At 43.2% G+C, this 22,212-nt stretch overlaps 1 protein-coding gene across 5 annotated transcripts in view; it reads right to left on the minus strand.

Moving 5' to 3' along the window:
• Positions 1-21,122, minus strand: part of C7H1orf21 (chromosome 7 C1orf21 homolog) — a 263,879-nt gene extending 242,757 nt beyond the window's left edge. For 3 of the 5 annotated variants that reach the window (XM_078078060.1, XM_078078062.1, XM_078078064.1), the window contains exon 1: positions 20,769-21,122. The gene's annotated coding sequence lies outside the window, so the exon portion shown is untranslated. The remainder of the gene's footprint in view (positions 1-20,768) is intronic. The other 2 variants (XM_078078061.1, XM_078078063.1) reach the window with 1 other exon arrangement.
• Between the last annotated feature and the right edge of the window lie 1,090 nt (positions 21,123-22,212).

Raw genomic sequence — 22,212 nt, forward strand, 5'->3', positions numbered from 1 at the left:
GGTAATATTCCCTAGTCCATCTGCAGAAAAGCCCTTTTAGAGCCTAGAAAAGCCAGCAGGTTTTCCAAGCCTGCTTAATGCCGAAACCAAAAAACTAGATAGGACCTCACTGATTCTTGCATTTGATCATAAACTTCCCTGTAAGCCACATGCATTCATGTTTAAGTCTCCATGTTTATTGAAACCAAAAATCACTGGCAGCGTGCCGGGGTGGCTCAGTCAGTTAGGCATCTGACTCTTGATTTCGGCTCAGGTCATGATCTCAGGGACGTGAGATCCAGCCCTGAGCTGGGTGTGGAGCCTGCTCGGGATTTTCTCTTTCCCTCTCCCTCTGCTCCCTCTCCCTCTCTAAAAAGCAAAACCAAAACAAAACAAAACAAAAAAACATTGGCAATAAAATAGAATCAATAGGGCATTTTCTCTAAATTAGAAATATTTCATTAATATTATCTCTATAAGATTTTAGAATTGCCTGAGAGAAACAACTCTAATTGATACAGAGATTTAGGGGAAAAAATATATTTTGGCAAATTAACTTTTATTACATCACATAAAATTAATCCACAGTATATATATATTAGGAGAAAATCTGAAAACCGACCACAAGTTCTTGCTCGATACTGTCATATACCATTAGCCACCTTCATCCACCTAAAATTCGTTGTAATTCATTTCAATATACAGAAATACACTGGAAATGAACTGGCTTTCATTACTGTTTCAACACTGCCTACCAAACCAAAGGCTGAATCTAAGCTATTTCTTGTGCTGTTAACATATTTGATCAAAATCATTCAACACGTTCAAAAATTATTAGAGTATGAAATCCAACATATACACCTAAAAAACATCTTTGGTCTCAGCATAACTCTTCCTCCCAAGACAAATTCTGACTTCTTGAAACATCTTTACCTATCCAGACACAGGTATAATTATGAGGACATTGCTTTCAGAGCCATATTTCCTAGATTAGCAAACTAATCACAGATCTTTTATCTATTGTAGTTCTTTTTCTTTGCTTTTGCTTGCCAGAACAATATATCCTTTATTTATTTTTTTTTTTTAAAGCTTTTATGTATTTGAGAGAGAGATCGAGAGCACGAGCAGCGGAAGGGGCAGAGGGAGAAGCAGACTCCCAGCTGAGCAGGGAGCCCAACACAGGGCTCGATCCCAGGACCCCAGGATCATGGCCTGAGCCAAAGGCAGATGCTTAACCTGAGCCACCCAGGCGCCCCACAATAAATCCTTTAAAAAGAAGAATCTTGCTGCATATTTATTAGATATTATTTTAAAATTTAAGAACAGACTCTTCATTTCTATTATAATGGAAAAATAAATTCCCTGCTGTCCTTACCCTTTCTTCTCCATAGTCTATCACTTTTACCACTCGTAAGTTCGCCAGTTTTTCATACTCTATCCCTATTCTGCTATATGTCTTTCCCTGACATTATACAAATTTATATAAATGTTTTGATTCTTTTCCGTGGTAGCTACTCTGCAGTGCTACTTGAGAAAGGGCATAAATAAGAGCAAAGCCAACTGAGACTATAGCTTAGAACAGTGAGATATTACTCAGCAACCCACAGAGAAGGGAAATGAAACAATGAATACCCAGAGCCCCTGGAGTCACCATAACATTTAATTCAATTCTGTACGATTTGTGGAGGCCTGCCATGAACCAGGCAATGTGCTTGGTAGACAGTGAGCTATAAAGAAAGGGCAGGCCGTGTGGACCAAAGACCTCACGCCACAGGGAGTTATTAATTGGTGGTCTGTAAAGAACTATTAATTCATGACCACGAGAGTTATGTTACTTTGGTAAAGATCACTTTCTTCTTATTCTTTTTGTTTTAATTTGCCAAGATCCATTAGGAAGCCCTGTATTCCTGTAGGACACCTGGGAAGGGATTATGTCACACCCCACCTGCCGTCCTCCCATTCGCCATCTAAAGCCCACATCCCACCTGCATTCCATTACTACCTCATTTCATTTATTTCCTCCCCAATAGTGTGAGGTGCTTTCCTTCTACAAAGGCTGAAGATCAGAATCAATTCCAACACAAGAGCCTACTCACTGACAAACACAAGCAGAGCAGATTTCTGGCCCTCCACTGAAGCTCACCTGGACAGAATAGAAACTACAAGCCAAGAGGTTAGCCAACTGCTGGCTGGAGATCATCCCCACACTACAAAACATGCCGAAGAAAACTTTCTTTGAACATCGAGTAAGAATGAAAAACAAACAAACAAAACACAAAAACAAAAAAAACCCAAAATGCTGAGTAGAAGACAGAAATGTTGGAGGCTCTCCACATTTCATTTTCTCAGCTGAAATAACTCTTGGTAGTTTAGTACAGAAAGGATGCTGATATCCAAACCCATTAGGTCACTGTGAGAATAGCTGTGTGATGAAGGCATAGACTTTGTTCTCAAATTTTCTGATGGAGCTTTGTCAGAACTAAATAAAAGGACCCTAATTTGCCATTTTTGTTATGCATGAGGCTTCATCAGATTGGGATGCTGGAGAAAAGGTGGTGAAACCTGACCAGGCTTACAACAGCTTTTTCAAAGGTCAGACTATCCCCAAAGGATGGGAAAGCCTGCAGGGGGGATCTGCCTTCACATTCTATCTGTTTAGCGGCGCAGTGACTATTCCTATTTCTAAGTGCTTACCAGGGATTCTTTATTCCTTACAAATACCTAACACAGATAAAAATTCCTCCTTGCTTATAAACATTTTGACTTATAGCTCAATTTAGCAAAGCTCCAGGCCCTAGCAAATGACCCAAATAACCCTTTGTTGATCTGGGAGTCAAAATACTAACGATGAATTAAAAAAAAAAAATCCAGTAGAGCAGTGTTTTCTCCCTGATAGAATGGGTCCCACTGTTGAGACATAGAAGTAAGTCTCTTTGGAGGCAGGGTTTGCCAACAAGCACAAACCCTCCATACCCAGGGCTGCTGCAGCAAAATAAATTTACTCACCTCCTCTGTTCATTCAGCTGTCCGTCTCGTTAATGAAAAGTAATGTTTCAGTTCAGGCTTTATGTTTGACTTGCAAATATACTACCACCAACAAAAATAAACCATTGCCCACTGCGATGTTACAATATTAACACACGCTTTCCAGTTTTGATAGAACAATTTTAATGTATTACCGAGTGCACTGAGTCATCTACCTACTTGGCAAGGAAATACTGAATTGCTACAATTTCTGTCTATCTGTTTATTTATTTGTTTGTGAGTAAAGCGATAGAGGTTTATCAAGTGAAGACACAGAAAAAGCTCTCAAGAGTGAGAGGGGTCCTGACAGGGTTGCCTACAATTTCTATTTAGGACACTTTTCTCATCCTGATCTGCCCAATCTCAGTATAATTATCACTGAGTTATTAATTCTCCAACTACTACTCTTTCTTGTGTTGATCATCTCAGGTAACAAGGTTAGAGCCAGGTTAGTAAAAAGGGAAAATGAGAACTCAGACTCCTCACAGATCACCTGATTGACTTCTAACCCCTAAGAGTGGAAGGTCATGGCTCCCTTCTCTATCTGACACCCATAAGCACATCTACGTTGGAATCCATATGCCCATGCGATGCAAAAACCAGACCCTGGGTCTTCTTCACCATGACTTCCTCATGACCGTAACATATCTGTCAGTGCAATGAAGATATGTAACTTTTTATTTTAGACTTCTTTATACCTGATAAAAAAAGATAAACACTCAGGTCAAACCTAATGCTCGTATGGCATCCCAACGGCCACAGATGATTTGCTAGAGACCTGGTACATTTCCTTAAATGCCCCCATCCCTCCTTACTGATCTAAAAAAAAAAAAACAAAACAAAAAAACAAGAAGCCATTATGCCTCAAAGGTAAGCAGGTAAGAGATGGATAAGAACGATCAAAATAACCCAAACTGATGTATTTTATTTACTTCCGAGGGAAGATGGTGTTTGTGGATTTCTGAACTACTGTGCACGCATGTGTTTAACAGATGCATACATGGAGCTAAGTGGACGTGACAGAGCACAGGATGGGACCCATGGGGAAAGTTTTGTTTCGCTTAGAAAGAAAATCTCATCTGAGAGATTTTCTGAGTTTTTCATATTAAATGTTACCAAATGTAGTTGCATATTCATTCAATTATGGGAAATACCATTTAGGCACCTATTTAATTTTTCTCACTCATTTTAGACATATAAAATATTATAGTCACAGTTCCACATTAAAGACTCAATTCCATAGAGAAAGGGGGATCGTGTGGGGAGGGGAAAAATCCACTTACTCTCTTCCCTTACTCTTCCACATACATGAGGCTGGCTCACTAAAGCACAATGTAACAGAGTGAAGCCCATGTCCTTCCTCAGTAGTCCTTTAAAGGAGCGATCTGGAAAACAATCTGAATGCATTTCTGTAGATGACAAGGTTATCTTCAGGCCGTATGGAGAAGACAAGCAGTGCCAACTGAACTGAATTTAACTGCATTTCCCTCGGAATTCGGAGCCTCTCTGCCACTTAACAAATAACCTGCCACACGTTCTAGTATAAATGTTATTTCCCATTGCACAACACTTGATCATAAATACAAGTGCTTCTTTTTCTCTTCCAAGGACATTACCCCTCACCCTCACTCTAATTCCACCTTTGGGATGGACAACAGCTAAGATTCAAAGAAAGGTTCTAGGTAGTTTGGCTGTAAGCATCTTTGATGCAAGCCTTTTTGCCGCATAACCAATTAATTGGCCATAAGGCAATTCTGCATAAAAGATAAAAAAAAAAAAAAACTGGTTGAAAGTGTGGCTTGACAGTCTGTTGGTTTCATCAACTGGCTGACAGTTTAGTTTCATTTCTCCATTTATGCAATACTCCCGTTTTATATTATATAAAATTTAACCCTCACAATTGTCTAGACAGCAGCACAGAGTTTTTAACATACATTTCCCATGGAACCTTGGAACCTCGATCAACAGACAGGTGACAAGATGCCAAGAACAGTGTAGGTTTTCACCACACAATACAACAAGAGCTCATTTACAAATACATTCTAGTACTTGGAAACAGCTATGCCTTAGAATAAAGAAAGAAATATTAGCGAAAAAAGAAAAAGTGTGATGCTGAATGAGGAGATAAACCAACAAGCAAAAAAAAAAAAAAAGTATAATGCTATGAACAAAAGACTCCGAAGACAGGGCTTAAGTACAAGCCACCAAAACAAAAAATCAGTTATTTGCACAGTAGTGCCATGAATCCATACTACACACCTTGAATGTATACAAACATACTGTATTTCGCAATTAAGTCTTTTTATTTTTGTCGCTTATTTTTCATATTTCTTTATGTCCTTTTTAATGAATGTCCCTCTTTTTTGTGTGTGTGATTTTTATCTTTTACAGCAAAATCGCCTTATGGCCAATTAATTATTTGGTGAAAATGTTTGCAGTGAAAATGCCTACAGCAAGGATGCTTATGGCAAAAACACCGGACATGCCAAAGAAGAACCCCCAAAAATCATTATTATAAGATCTAAACAAGTAACAGAAAACAAGTATGAATCTCACAGGCATTTCATTTCTGGATATACTCACGTTACTTCCTTGCTAATCACGGGAGTTTATTTAATTCTATCTGGTTCCTTTGAAACGTGGGTTAGTCTTAACTGTTATAATAAAAAGTGAAAAACCAAAACACTCGCAAGGGATTTTATCTTCACACAGAGCATCCTGAAACTCTCATTTGAGATTATATGAAGGGGAAGTATTTTCTTGACATTAGAACCTAAAGCAAACTTGGTAGAGACTCAAATATAATGAAAATAGAAGGGAGATATAAAGATAGCTTTGGTGTTATAAAAACTATCCTCCTAGGGCTTGAAAGGCACACACACATCCACAGATCACAAGACGAGCTGGGGATTTGCCATCTTCACTTTGCACTGACCTTCTGATTTTGATTAGAAGACAGTTTTTCGCCACATTCATGCCCTTGAGACAAGTCTACCAGCCCCCACAGAAAGGAGCCCAGCAGCCTTAGGAGCTTCGGTCGGCTCCCAAGCTGAAGGCACACGAACCGAAAGAGGAAAATGCTACTGGACAGAGATCCCAAGGAGCCCTGCCATAATGTCTGCATCACTTTGGGGAAGTCACAATTCCCGAGTAAACCAGGATCCCTGGCAACCAAATGCTTACCTGAATGCTCCTTCCCACCCTATCCCCTTCATCTGCTGTGTCATGTCATGAAAATACCAGTGGAAAGAAGAGGATGTAGCAATGGGAGGATTTTGAAAGCAAACTTCAAAGCATAATTATTAGGGCTGGGTCTGATCAGACCACGTCAAATAATGACTCAGATAAAAGACGGGGGGTGGGCAGCGCTGGGTGGCACAGTCCGTTGAACGCCTGACTCTCAGTTTCAGCTCAGGTCGTAACGGCGGGGTCGTGGGATCAAGTCACGCATGGGGCTCCCCACTCAGCTCGGAGTCCTGCTTAGGATTCTCTCTCCCTCTCCCTCTGCCCCCCCCCACCCCGTGCTCGCTCTCTCTCTAAAATAAATAAATCTTAAAAAAAAAAAAAAAGAGGTCAGGGAATGCGTTTCATTTGCTGACATCACAATTTGGGATACATAAGGTAATCTTCAAAGAACAAGGGGGAAAAAACGGTTTTAAAATTTTGACAAGTTGCAGAAATAGATACATATAATCTCAACACCAGAAGGGAAGATGGGCTACAAAAGTTCTGCACAGGCATAGTCAGGACAGGTTTGGGGGGTTCAGGCTAATCTTAAGAATCGGAAACTAGGAGAACCTTCAAATCAGAAAACAAACAGAAACCAGCCCCATCAGGTGTCCCATTGCCCAGCCTAATCCTTTAAGGCCACCAAGTCTCTGAAAGCACACATCACAGAGCAAACTTGAACTGATGTTAAAAATTCCTGTTGACATAGTGAAGAACCGCCACAAGAGATTCAAGGATTTCCTCTCTGAAATTTTAAGGGTAAAAATACCAACTTTCTAGGATGGACCGCCATCGAGCAAAAGGGTAGATTATCACCCGAAGTTCTTAAAAAGATACTCTGGAATAGAAGTTGGGAACATGGGATTTGGGGCCAAACCTTCATGAAAACCCCATCATGTATTTCCCGCTGACTTTCTGACATCATGTAATTTCCTGTGTGGCTTAACCTCTCTGAGCATCAGTTTATTCATCAATAACACAAAGCCCATATGTAATTCTCACAGGACCACTACGTAGGTTAAATGAGTTCATGTACATGCTGCATCTGGCATATAGCACATGTGTAACAAATGTTTCCTATTTATGATGTCCCTTCAAAAGTCATCTCTCTCTGAATAAAGTTTAGAATTGACCATGATGATATTTTGCATAAATGGTTAAAAAAAAAATCACTTAAGTGTCAAAGAACCCATGACTCTGTGTTATTGCACCTGGTGATGTAAGTCACTCGTGTGTGTACACCACACAAGAACATATTTCTTGCTGCCTGACCCAGACACTAAAAAAAAAAGTGTCTTAAAAAAAAAAAAGTAATTGTCCCTAAATAAGAAATGAAAAAAGCCAAGTGTTTCATATCTAACAGAAGTCTTTCTCAAGCATAAATTTAATTACTTGAGTTCTGAGTAATCTAGCCTATTCCTGGGTCTGGACTTTTGTTGTTGTTCTCCTTCTCTTTTGTTATGAAATAATCACATAACATATGTACAATTCAATGGACAAAAGCAAAATGAACGTCTCTATGTGCCTACCTGTAGAACACTGCAAGCACCTTTGAAGTCCCAGGTGTAGCTATTCCTAATCAGACTCTATCCTTCACCCCCAGAAGTAATCACTGTTCTCCTGCATTTTATGTTACTAGTTCCCTTACTTTTCTTTATAATCTTCCCATATATGAGTCAATCCTTAAAGAATGTGTTGCTTTAGTTCAGCATTTTTTAGAATTTTACATAAATGGAATCACACTGTATTATTCTTCTATCTTGCTTTTCCACTCAACATTATGCTTATGAGATTCATCCCTGTTGATATGCACCATTGTACGTTATTCTCACTGCTGTTTATTATAAATGTAGCACAATCTTTTCTCAATATACTGGTTAGTAGGCCTATAGACCTATTTCAGTATTTCGCTGTAAGCATTCCTACAGATGTGTAAGAGTTTCTAAGGCTGTGTTTCCCAATCTTCTTCATAATCCCACTTATATAAAAAAAAAAAAAAAGTATCAGAATGACAAGCTATAAAGTTATGAGACAAAACCGCTCCCACTCCAGGCTTGCAATTTGCTCTGCTACCCCGATGACTAAGAGGATCAGGGGACCATTTTCCAAGGAATTCCAAACTTCTTTCCAAAACCATTATACCAGTTTCCACTATCACCAGAATCATATGCATATTCCCTCTGCTCTATATCCTCGCCCAGTGCTGGATGCTGACAGACATTTACCAGCGTGGTAGGTATGAAACAGGAGCTCATCGTGGTTTTAATGTTAAAACATATTATACCACCTCTATAATTGAAACAGTAGAGAACAGAATAGAAAATGCAGAAAGACAGCCAATTAAATACTTATGGAAATTAAATATACAATAGGGGCACATCTCAAATCAGTGGGGAAGAGATGAGACTTTTTTTTTTTAATCCTTTTTTTTAAAGATTTTATTTATTTATTTGACAGAGAGACACAGCGAGAGAGGGAATACAAGCAGGGGGAGTGGGAGAGGGAGAAGCAGGCTTCCCGCTGAGCAGGGAGCCCCATGCGGGGCTCGATCCCAGGACCCTGGGATCAGGGCCCAAGCCTAAGGCAGACACTTAACAACTGATCCACCCAGGTGCCCCGAGATGAGACTTTTAATAAGTGGTCTGTGACATCTAGATAGCCGTGTGGAAAAAGAGAAAATTGGATCCATTTTCCCACACAACAAAATAAATTCCAAAGGGGTCACATACTTAAATGTTAGTGATAAAACCACACAAGCACTAAAAGAAAATATGGGTGACTCTCCGTAACTGTCCAGAATGGTAGTCATTATCCACATGTGGCTACTAAGCACCTGAAATGTAGTTAAGTGTGCCTGAGGAGCTAAACTGGCAGTTTTAATTTATTTTAATTAACTTATATTGAAATTTTAGAATACTTAACTCAGTTATTGGAAAGCTTTCATGTACACTTGGGACAACCTGGTTATGTGAATTTATTTTTTCAACAGCAAATTTTATGAAGTCTAAAACACAGATCAAGTATTTATTATGAAAATTTAGTGACCAAACTGAAATGTGCTAGAGTATAAAACACACATCAGTTCTTGAAAGTTCAGCATGGAAAAAGAATGTAAAATATCTCATTAATTTAAAAATACTGATTAGTTATTGAAACGATAATATTTTGATAGATTCAATAAAATTATTATTAAATTCTTTTCACCTGTTTCTTTTCACGCTTTTTAATGTGGCTACTAAAAATTTACATATATGGTTTCTACTGGATGGTGCTGCTGTACGGTCTAGAAGGAATTTTTTTTCTGCATCATGATTCAAAACCAAGAGGCAATAAAAGACTGATAAAACTGACTACAACAAAGAAAAAAGTTTGCATTAAAAAAAACAAAATCTGGGTCGCCTGGCTGGCTCAGTCAGAAGAGCATGTGACTCTTAATCTCAGGGTCATGAGTTCCAGCCCCATCTTGGGTATAGATTACTTAAATAAAAACTTTAAAAAACAATAAAAAATCAAAATTAAAAAAAAAAAAACAAACAGAATCAGAGAGAAAAGACAAGTGATAAACTGGGGGGAAAAAACTGCCGGCACCGCCCATGCACCTGTCCATTCAGTTAAGGAAAAATGTTTCAGTCCCAGCTTTATGTTTGATTTGCAAATAAACCTCCACCACCAAAAACAATCATTCCCACTACAGTGTAAGAGCAAGACTAGGAACAACCATCTATCCAAATGAATAAAGTGTGGTGTATTTATACACTGGAGTCTCTGCAGTTGTAAAATACAATGAAAAACTTTATATATGGCTCCAGGGTGATCTCTGAAATACAGTGTTAAATGCAAAAAAACAAGGTGCAGAACTATAATATGCTACTCTTTTTCCTAAGAAGAAGAAAATGAAGATGTTTGCATACATTAAATAGAATAGGGCATACGTCGCATAGGTCACACATACACACATATACACAAACACATACCTATACACATACATATGTATATTTTCCTAACTCTGTCCATTGAACAATGACCAGCCCAGAGACAACGAGAACTCCTAACACCTAGACTATGGTCTCTAAATACCATTTACCACTAAACTGATCTGCAGTAGAAAAAGTACTCGGTAAGTCTGAAATATCTTGTTACCCCAGAAAGTAAAAATATCATCAAAGACCACTATAGTCATGTCAAAAGGATTCAGAAGCCAATTTAAAGAGTCTTCCACATGCCAAAGATAATTAGAGCTTTGAAAGAAGTAACCGCAAGGGATTGAAACACATATAACCTGTGTTAAAATCCCTGAGTTCAGAATACTAAAAAAAAAAACCAAAAAACAGAAAGGAAAAAAAAACCAACCTCTTTAGTCTTCTTTGGAAAATGCTAGAAAATCAACACATTTTTCTGAATATTATTTAAGATGAGGGAATAAAACCAAGCATTAATTTTCCTATATAAGCTATACTCTGAGGTAACCAAATAATTGATGCGGTTCATTTCTTGACAGAAAAACTCCAGCTAACAAATGCAGAAATGGATGGCAGGATATCATCATTTTACAACCCTTATTGAAACACTGTATCTAAGCAATGACCATCAATGGTTTTTGAAGGGCCTGGGGAAACTTTATAATGGAGAGATCATGCTGACAACACCTAAATCCACTGATCAGTCTTAACCTCACAAAAGAAGAAACAAGAAGGCACGTGTGCCTCCTAAAGTGTTGTCATAGAAGTACATAACACTTTGTATGATGTACTCTCGCCAAACTATCTGATCAAGCTTCCAGTCTAGATCAAACTACCAGCTTACAGGAAATATGAGAAACAGAAATAGTGAAGAACACCAAGAAAGAAGATGCAATCAGCAAACTACAGAATGAAGGAAATCCTACAGAAAAATCCCTGTTTCTTCAACAAACAAACTCCCAGGAAAGAAGCAAAAGAGGGAAAAATAGAAAAAGGAAGTCTATAAATAAGGACAGATGCATCTTTCAGGTGTGAAAACTGTCTGAATCCAGAATGTAACAAATTAATCATTAAAAATAATTATGGACCAATCAGGAAAATTTGCTTTCTGATTGGGTATTTGATATTAAAGAATTACTGTTGAAATTTTTTAGGCATGATAATGATATTGTGGTTATACTAAAAGAAAAAAAGTCCTATCATTTAGAAATATAATCTAGTATGCACGGACAAGATGGCATAATGTCTGTGATTTGCTTCAGGAAGAACAAGTAGGTGAGGGGAAGGGAATAGGTGTGTGTGGCAGGAAGAGGAGATGAGTATGGAAAAAACAGAATTGGCCAGGAGTTGGTAATTAAAGGCCTGACTTTATCATCAGAGAGCTTGGGTTCCAGTCTTGGCACCACCATTTGACAGCTACAAAACCTTGGTCAAGGTCCTAAAGATCCCGAGCCTCAGTTCTTCCTTATCCCTAAAGTAGAGGTAATGGTAGGAGGTTCCTCATAAGGCTGTTGCAAGCATTAAAGAAGATAATTCATGTAATGTACTTAGCACAGTACCCAGGCACCGAGTAAGCTACTCAATACATGTTAGCTTTCATTATTATTACTGTTAATTATTACCATTGTTATTCAAGTTCATGAAGCTAGAGTCAAAAGATGGTAGAATTGGGATAGAAATACCGAATTCAAAGCCCTCCTTCGTTCCAATACATAATGATGCCTCCCCTACCTCTACCCTGAGTGTCTCAGTGGAGACCGAAAACACGTAAAAATACTTTGCAATAAGAGTCTCTTTTTCACAAGACAAGGCTTTGATGACATCGCTTCTAGAATCAGACAACGAGCCATCCTTTGTCACAGTGTCATAACTTCACGTGTCTTTACTGTTAATGGTTTCTCATCTGGTGGCATGTATGCACTCAAGTATTTTAACCCCCTTAAATCAATATGCACACTCATAAATTCACAAGAATTAAACACTGCGCTATTTCACCATCCTCCCAAAATATGGCCTCAAATTTTTACTACATCAGATGCTGGTGTAAATTATATAAAGCAAACCTCAAAATCCCAACATATCAAACTAACAGTGATAGAACATCAAACTTTGCATGTAGCACAAGCTAACATAATATTACGGCGCTAAATACCTGTATCTGGCAATCTCCCGCAAGGTAAATATTTCCACTTCTATTAAATAACAGAATTACAAATTTTGAGAAACCTCTTCAATATTATTTTACTTCTTTGTTGGACCATGCTGACCATATGCTGATTTGTGACCCACCCTGCTTACTCCCTGACACCAGGCCTGCCTGTCTCTCCTGCCTCTCTGAGGGCCTGTACTGTTTATTCTTTTTCCCTGTCCTTTTCCATCCACAGCCCTAAATGTCTGTATTGCCTGGAACTCACTGTGCAGTTTTCTTGTACTTACTCTCCCTGGGCAATCTCACACCAAACCACATAGCTTCAACCACCAAATTTACAAAAATTCTTTTCCTTTCTTTCCTTTCTTTCCTTTCCTTCCTTTCCTTCCTTCTTTCTTTCCTTCCTTCTTTCTTCTTTCTTTCTTTCTTTCTTTCATCCATCTACTCACTCACTCACCAAACATGTACTAGGCCCCAATTGTGTGGTAAGCTGTCATGAGGATACAAGAGAATTAAAAACAGATATGGTCTTACTCTCATGGACTTTACAGTTGGGGGGGTGGAGGTGGGCAATCGGTATTTGAAGAACCAAAAAATAAATCTGCAACTATAATTGTAGTAAGTACATGCACACAAGGGGTATGGTGAAGCTGGAAGACAGAAAAGAGGGATCTAACCTCATCATGGAGGTTAGGGAATAATTCCCTAAGAAATGCTCACTGAGATTAAAGCAGTAAGTCTGTCCCAAATCTCTCTTCTGAAATCTAGACCAGAATTTCAGTATATCTCCATCTAAAAGAATATAAGCACCTAAAACTCAACATACTCCAAACTGAGTTAATGATCTTTCCTCCCGCTGCATGAATTCTTCATCTCAGCGAAAGACAGAATAATCCATCCCCAAATTTTGCAATTATCCTTTACCCTTTTCTTCGCTCTCCAGTGTCAATCTGTCACCAAGTCCCACCAATCTTGCTTCCTAATACCTTTCCTGTCTATCTTCTCAATGTTCAGGCATTAATTCAGTTCCCATCAGCTCTCACCCAGTTGGGACCAGAGTTCCCTTGCTCTGACTCCAGTCTCCTACCCACACTTGGAAGGAACTATCTATCATGCAAATGACGTCTCTCCCCTGTTTACAATCTTTGAGTGCCTCTCACTGGTTGTATTTTGCAGTAAGTCCGAACTGTTTACCATGAAGCCTTGTGTGGTTCCTCAGCCTCATCTCCCACTGTGTTCCGTCACACGTGTAAACTCCAGCCATCAGGAGCCACATCCACATGTCTCCACACCATGTGTATCTTCTGCCTGAAATGCTCTACTTCATCTTCCCTTTGTCCATAAACTCTTTTATCCCCAAATGCCAGTCTGTGAACTAGTCTATGAATCCATAGTAACGTGAGAAAAATAAAGTTAGAAAGCCAATGTTAGCCGCCCTCCAATATTTTTAGAAATGTAAACAATACCGTAGAGGACTCTTGTGTAGCTTTTGAGTGTCATCCCAAACACCTCCTCCTCTGTGAAGCCTTCTAGGACTTCTTTATTTTGGGGAATCACATAATTTATTGCCCAAACTGGGAGACTTTTGAGGGCCAAGGGGGTATATTAAGACCTATGTGGAACACTAGGCATAGACCAGGGCTGTCCCAGGGAAACCAGGCTGCAAGGTCAGCCTACCTGTAGAGAGAATTGGCTTTCTTCCCTCAACTCCCAAAGCAGCGTCTATTCACCACCTATCATGTGTTTGCATGTCAATTTACTCACTTGTCTGAGAAGCCCACAAAGGCAGGGCCAGGCCTTTTTATCCGTATCTCCAGCATCTCTCCAGTGCCAGGCACGGAGATGACACAAAGTGTCATCAACAAAAGTAAATGTTTGTTTAACAAATTATCTGAGTGAGTAAGAAAGATTAGATGCCTTAATCTCGGCCAACAAAGGAATTTTAAAATTCCCATTATCTTTTCTCATCCCACACTATGCTTCCTCATTTGGTCAAAGAGAGTTTCAAATGGGAGCAAGGTCTTCACAGAGAAAAATTCTAAGCCTCAGACCACTGACCAGCTGTCAACCAACCAACAGAGCCACTTACTCAGCATAATACACCCCCAGGGGGCAAGACAAAAGATCTCATCATTTGGTGGGGCGGTGAAAAGTACATAACTGAAAACCAAAACTAATACTGAAAGAAACAGACATCAAGTAAGGGTTACAGGCATTCACAAATGGTAAGGGAGGAGCCATTCTTATGGTCAGAAAAGGGTCAGAGACAGGATCTGAACTGAGAACTGAGATCCCCAGGCGGGGTTGGGGTGGGTGCTAGGGAGGCCACCAAGGATAAGCACAAGGTTTGTTTTGGTTGCTGTGTCTAGACTGCCATGGATTCCTGGCACAGAAACCAGAACATCTGAATTCTCAGCGAATATTAAGGGACTCAAAGAGGCTCCTGGATTCTCATCTCCTTCATCAAAATAGTAATCGTATCTTTCTGAGACATACAATGAGATATATGTTGCTTCTTCATTTATAACCTTTTAACTGCAAGAACTGTCACAAAATTATTTTAGGGAAATTGCTTCTGGCAGAACTTTCCGAAGGAACTGCTGAAGTCACCCCTTGGCATGTATTAACTACCTGTGTCTTTAAAAAGCTCCCTGCAAACCACAGTCTGGCAGCCTGCAGCATCTCCTTACTCTACACCTGGCCTTTCAACCTCCTTGTGATAGAAACAGTAGTGGCAATAGAGGGGTTCCACTGCAAACAACCATATGCAGACCTCTTTGTCAACCTGGGGCTCAGGGGGAGGCTTTCAGGAGTGGCTATTATACACACTAGCATCTGTGATGATTGGTATAAAAAAGATCCCCACACTCCAGCAAAGACTAAACTTCGCATGACCTTTTCCCTACCCGGCTCAGTGGGGAAAATCCTAAGTCACCAAGTGAGGTGGGGTATGTCCTAACACAGGGTTTACCAATGAACTAGAACTACTGTGGTATCCATCGCAAATAAAACACAGACTCATCAAAGAAAGGGAATCCTTACCTAAAAACTGTTTGCTCTGCTCTGCTTTAAAGCACCGGCTTCCAAAAGCCGAGGAGCACTCAGGATATTGCATAACTAGTGTTGGATCTACTTGTGAAGTACAATTTTATAAAAAGACCAACCCAAGGATGTATGTAATGAGTCAATAGGATATGTTTTTCTAGGAGTTGTCCCCATTAATACTTTTTCTCCCACTGACTCCCTACTGATGGGGCCGACCTAGGTTACAAATTTACAGGGAAAACCAGTAATATTAGGTCTTATTAGCTAACAAGCTAATAATATTAGCTAAAGAATCCTTACTTGGCAGAAATGTGTCCTGCAGGCTTATAAAATTTTCATGGAGAGCAGTAAAACCATAACAAATGAGAAAAAAAATCTGGTTCAACTTACAGTAATATTTATTTAACCAAAGGAGAAAAAAATAAGGTAATGAAGATGACATTAAATAAGCCATTCTATTTCTGTCATTAGTCAGTAGATTTTGGTGTACAGCAAAGCCTTTCAATGGTGCCATTACGAAAATCTCTGAAATGCTTTTCAAGATTATTGTCCAAATCTTTAAAAGTAACAATATCATTGAGATGTTCCTTTATTGTCCAACACAGGATATAACAGCTAAGCGAAGAAGCGAAATACTTCAGCTATTACTACATGGCTTAAGAACCTTGAAAAATCCAAAATATAGTAAGGTCAAAATGAAAACAAAGGCAAAAAGATCCCTAAACTCAGGGGTGCTCTAATCCCATTCTTCTACAAGGCACAAAACATGTGGACTTGAACTCATGAATGCTATAAATGCATCTGTTAACTGGCATGAGCCTGTGAAACAGGCACAGGCAGGTATGTGCTAGAAGATCTAAAGGCTTGATGGAGAGAAGTGGGTGGGAGTAATAAGGGAGGTGTGGGGCAAAGTAGGACAAGGTAGGGGGGCCCTGAGGGCAGAAGGAAGAAGCTCCCCAGAAGCCAGAAGGCTATACTTGAACAGGGAGGTGGGTGGAGTCAAGGAGAAAGTGGACCTGGAGATGAGGTTAAAATACTGGACAAGATTATTCAAACATAAAATACCCAAGTGCTGCAGGCAAAAGTAAGGTGGGAGGATAAGATGCAGGAGGCTCTATGAATGAAAATCTGTGGGACAGAAAGCCATGTAAAAGCTCCAGAAAGGACTATAAGGTGAAAGGGACATTTGGCAAAGGAGTAAGGTAAAAGGCAGCCCAAAGAGTGAGAACAGATGTAGGGGCAGAGCCACGGGATGCCAGGAGCCTAGTGAGCTCCCTGCAGGAGACAGGTCTCCACTTTCCTCATGTTAAGTGATTTTAGAAGGAGCAGCAGTGACTATTGATTACTGACTCTCTTGGGAAAACCTGGTAAACCAAGAGCTGGGGCTACCTGAGCCTTCCCAGACCGTCTCCCCCACTCCTAGATCCAGGCACATTCTGGGATTCCAGCATAGGACACCTGGAGCACAAGTTCAGTAAGACAAGGTACATGAGAGTTCTCCGGAAACCATAAAGCGTCCTATCTATATGAGGCATTGTTATTCACCGAACCGCTTAAGACTAAAAAGATAAAGACCATAGTCACAAGTCAACACTCATGAGTGAAGAAATATTTGTTAAAGATGGATACTACATATAATCCCAATCAAGATCCCCCCAAGTAGAAATTCCAGTAATGTGAGGGGACATTACACTTGGTATGTTTACTTGCCTGTTAAATATTCTTCAACAATTAAAAATCCCAACCGAGGCAGAATACGGAGCTCTTAATAAGCTATCATACTGATTTACTGAAATGGAAGTCCGTAGCTAATGTATTTCCAAGGAGTTTTTTGACACATTACAGACCTTAACTAATTAGGTTAATTCAATTCAATTCAATCACTCACTGAGTAACTTCCAAGTACAAGGTATTGTGCTGGCTACTGTGGGGTTTGCAAAGATGACCCAAACCGCCTGCCTTCTAGTCGTCTTCTAGTTTCCTGGCCAACTCATCTTCTCAGTTTCCATTGCAGATCGGGAAGGAGCTATCTCTCCTTTCACAAGTGGAGACGGAAGGCAGTCTTTACATTCTGTGCCTGGCCTACAACCCAGGAAATACATTTTCCAGGAACAGATTTCATTAAAAAAAAAAAAAAGTCAAGGAACTTCTTGATACTTGCTGACGGAGGACGCTGTCGGGTGCTCATTTCTATGTTCATCCTAGCCCAGCTTACATCTAACCACTCTTGTCATGATTGCATAACCATACATGTCAAGTTGTTTCTTGCTGCAACTGTAACTTGTAAAATTAAACTTCAGAACTGAGATAGTCAAGCTAAATAATTGCCTACTTTAAGAATATGTATATGTATAATCTGTGTGCCACTTTAGATAAGCCCTTGAATTATGAGCTCTTAAAGTCACAACTGTCACCAATTTCTAAAATACAGTTTCAGTGTTGCAATTCCCCCTGCAGACAGGCCCTACCCTTGTCTTCTCAGTTGTCTAAGCAGTATGTTATACTAGTCTATTGCGATCTGCTTTTCGTGTTTTAACAAGAACTTAATACAACATTTACTTCTCCCATGCTATGGGACTTCTGAAAGTCCCAAGAAGGACCATAAAATGGCCCAAAGTGTACTTGTATGTGCCTCAGGTGGCACCAAGTTGTACTGATAAGTTCAAGTGAAGCTGGGGATATCTATCACACTTAGGATCCCCCCACCACCATGACGGGATCGAGTCCCTGCCCTCTCCTGTCTCTCCTGACCTCATGGGAGGGGCCGTGCCACCCCCTCTCTCAGCCTGGGGTGTCTCACTCTCTGAGAGAAAATATCCAGTAGAAAGGGGGCTGGTCACGAAGAGCCTGGAGCAAGCCACTGGAAATGTAACAGTCAAGGCTTGCCTAGTGGACAATCCGGCACAGTGCTGAGCCACCATCTGCCTGGAAATGAGACTCATAATCGGGCAAACCACCTTCCTCCTTGGTAGGATTTTTAATCAGTCACAGCAAGTAGTACCAATTAATGAACAAGCTCTTGATTTGCACCCTGTGATTCTTCAAGAAGCTCAAACCAGGGGCGCCTGGGTGGCTCAGTCGTTAAGCGTCTGCCTTCGGCTCAGGTCATGGTCCCGGGGTCCTGGGATCGAGCCCCACATCGGGCTCCCTGCTCCGCGGGAAGCCTGCTTCTCCCTCTCCCACTGCCCCTGCTTGTGTTCTCTCTCTCGCTGTCTCTCTGTCAAATAAATAAATAAAATCTTAAAAAAAAAAAAAAAGCTCAAACCACTTCAAACAGTGGCCTATTAATTCCCAGAAATCCATGTGAGATGATAAAATAAGATAGGGAGAAAGGGGTGACGGATAAATTACTAGCCAAGAAAACAAAATGATCAGTTCTCTCAAAAGAGTGAAAATGAGTCAGTGCTGCAGAGGGAAGCTAGAACCTCAGGGTTCTTCCAGGATGAACTTTCAACGTTGGATAAAAGACCTCCACACCAACCAAGGCCATTTTTCTTGGGACCTATGCTCCAAGGGAGGTAAGCTTAACCCCAGAAGCACCCACTCCTCCTCAGGCATCAGTTCATCCAAGAGCTAAGTTTGCTTGTCTTTGCTTTGCCCAGTGGCCCTCCAGAACTGTTCTCTGAACCCCGTTTGCCCAGCAGGAAACGTGAGGGGAAGTGACATTTCAGTGCTGCATTTTGTGATCAGTGAGTAAGTGCTGGTCCCAGCAATGGTTTAACGCAGATAAATACACTCACCTATCACCAACACTTCCCATTTCACAAGGGGCAAAACAAAAATAGCTGATCAAGTCTAAATTAATTTCCAGGTCTGTTCAATTGTATTTCCAGAGAGCCAACACACAACATGTTCTATTGGCCCTACAATCCAGCTCTAGAAGTATGAAAAAGGGGAGAAAACCCCCCAAATTGAGCATCTTGGAATGAAAAACGCTTCAAAAACATCACCTTCTCCCCCCGCCCCCCCAGACCTAAATAGCCCAGACCCACACTACCCATGATTTTCTTCTACCCTGGTACATTCCAACTCTACCAAACTAAAAGGTTATTATTAGGTGAAAAGTGAGTCCACCCCCTTGAGTAGGGAGGTTTTCATAACATTTCTCTGTGTAATGAACATGCCACTTCCCCAAACAGTCCATACTGTTTCCTTAAAAAAAAAAAAAAAAAAAGTGTTTCATGGAATCTATGGTGTGTCAGCCCCCCTCCCAACGTCTGAGTCAGAGCAGAGCAAATGTGTATCTTCAACCAAGGTTCTGGATGATCAGGGTGTATCACTTTCAGAGTTGCTCCAATAGCTGAACTTATGGCTGTCTTCCAGCCACACACAACATAAGCACTATCTATTTTAAAACAAATTTCCTAACCCACATGCGATGGAAGATACCTCATAGGGAGGTAGGTTTTCCTACTGAAACAAATCGCTTCTATTCCCAACTGTGCTTGTCATCACTCAGGATTAATGCGTGTTTCTGTGTATGTATTTTTATCTTTGACCATGTAACTCCTGGAGAAAAGAAAGCCACCTCAAATTTGACCAACGTGCCTGAGCCAATTCAGAGCTTTAGAAGAGGAATGAATGGGAGATGAGAGCCCTTAAGCCCAGGGACTTCTCTCACACAAACAGTAAGTGGGGGGTGGGGGGGAATCCCTCCGTGGGGGGAGGAGGCAGGGTGGATGATCGGGGAAGGACATCAGCAGCCGTGGCGGCCGCACTTCGCGGACTGCCTGCAGAGGGGAGGGAGATCTCTTCCGTGTACAGTACCCAAGCACCCTCTGCTGCTGCCTCGCATGGGCACGAATAATAAACACACCGAGGTGAGCAAACAGATGCACCGAGGCAAGCCACCCCCAAAAGGTCAAAACTTCAGAAATCCCGGGGATCCCAGCACCCACCCAAGCACATCAATCGGTCGGAGCGGGAGAAGGGACTCGAAGACTTAGCACAGGATTCTGAATTTTTTTTCTTTCCAGATCTGGCTCGCAAAGTACGGTGGCTATATGCACAGCTCCGAGAGGAGCAGGCAGGCTGAGGGCGGGGGGGGGGGGGGGGGGGGAGGGTGCGGGTGGGAAGGGAGGGGTGTCTCACACCAGCCACCCAGGCCTCAATGTGACGAAAGTCGTCAGCAGCCCCAACCGCATCCCAGCCCCTCCGCCCCGGCGAGCAGACGCCCCCACCCCAGCTTCCGTCCCCGCACTAAGCAGCAGCAGCCCCGGGCCGGGCCGCGCGCCCGCAGCGCCACCACCGCGGCTCCCATCCCTTCGGCGCGGCAGACTCCCCGCAGGCCTCCCTCCCAGCCCACCCGGGCTCGCCGGGGAGCAGAGCCGCGGGGCCGCGCCGCCCGCTCCCCCCCGCCCGAGGCCGGCGGGGGCCACGCTTACCTTGGGCGCTCGCGGGGGGGGCCGAAGGTGGCAAGCCTCCCGCCCCCCGCCCCTTTCCTCCTCGCCTTTTCTCTTCCTCCCTCCTCTCCTCTTCCTTCGCCTCCCCACAGTGAGTCCGGGTGTCCCCCTCCTCCCCGCCGCTCGGAGTAGACGCCGAGAACCCCGGAGCCCGGCCCGCGTGCGTGCGTGCGGGAGGCGACGGCGCGGGGCCAGCTCTCCAGTAACTGAGCGCGGCGCGCAGCTCCCAACTAAAGTGTGAAAGAAGCGGCGGCCGCGGGGCCGCGGCGCGGAACGTTCCCCCCGGGAGTGGGCAGGGAGCGAGCGGGAGCGGGCTGGGAGCGAGCGAGGGAGGGGACCGCCAGGGAGGGGCGGAGGGAGGGAGGGGCCCTCCTCGCCCAGTCACTCACTCGAGGGGCGGGGGCAGCCAGCCACGCCCCCGCCGCCGGCCCCTCCCCGCGCCCCGCTCCGCGCTGCGGCTCACTTCCCACCCCCGGGGAGGGGCCTGCCGAGACCGCCCGGCAGCCAAGCCCCGGGAGGACCGCTCCGGGCGAGCGGGCGCGCGGGGCTGCGGGGAGGAAAGGAAGGCGCCGGCCGGCACATACGCGCGCGCGCGCGCGCGTGTGTGTATGTGTGTGTGTGTGTGTGTGTGTGTGTGTGTGTGTGTGTGTGTGCGCGCGCGCGCGGGCGGGCGCGTGCTAGGAGCCCGCGGGCCGGCGGGAGGGGAGACCCCGGCGGGAAAGCTGCGTGCGGGCCCTGTCACCCGGGAGGAGGCGCGGGTGTAGCGGGGCAGCTCCGAGGCCGGAGGGCCCAGCTCTGTGGTAGACCCGGCCCGCCCCTGGGCCCTGCTGCGGGGCTGCGCCTGCTGGGAGCGGACGGAGGGAAGGCCGGGTACCCTGGGCGCGCCGCGCGGCCCCTCCCCTCCCTGGCTGGATGGCCGCAGTGCCGCGGCTCCGACTCGGCCACCGAACCGCCTCCAGCCTGCCCTGGAGCCGCGGCGCCTTCCAGATGAATGAAGCCCAGGCGACCCGGCGGAAGCGGCCCTGCGGGGGAGAGCTGTGCGCCTCCAGCCCTGGCCGGAGACTTCGCGCCCTGCTCCCCCTCCCCGCCCTTCCCGGCCTCTAGGGACGAAAAGGGCGGAGGCCGCGTGGGCTGGGCGCGTCTGGGATGGTTGAGGGTCCAGAAAGATCGCCGTTCAGTTTTCTGTGGGCACTCACAAGAGGCCACCCAATTTTCCACCCTTTGGGAGAAGCTATTTCATTTTTCCCCTCTCCTCGGTCACCTCGGGTGTTCCGTGCGAGCACCGAACGGATCTTTCCACATTGATAGCGGTTGGACGTCTTTTGTGCGGCTTCCCGGCGCTTCGCTGCTGCGGCATTGCCCCAGACACGTGAGGAATGCCAGGCCTCCAGAGTGAGGGACGCCCTAGAAAACAATAGGGGCAAAA

Source organism: Halichoerus grypus, chromosome 7 (genome assembly GCF_964656455.1).
Source record: "Halichoerus grypus chromosome 7, mHalGry1.hap1.1, whole genome shotgun sequence".
Classification (NCBI taxonomy): Eukaryota; Metazoa; Chordata; class Mammalia; order Carnivora; family Phocidae; genus Halichoerus; species Halichoerus grypus.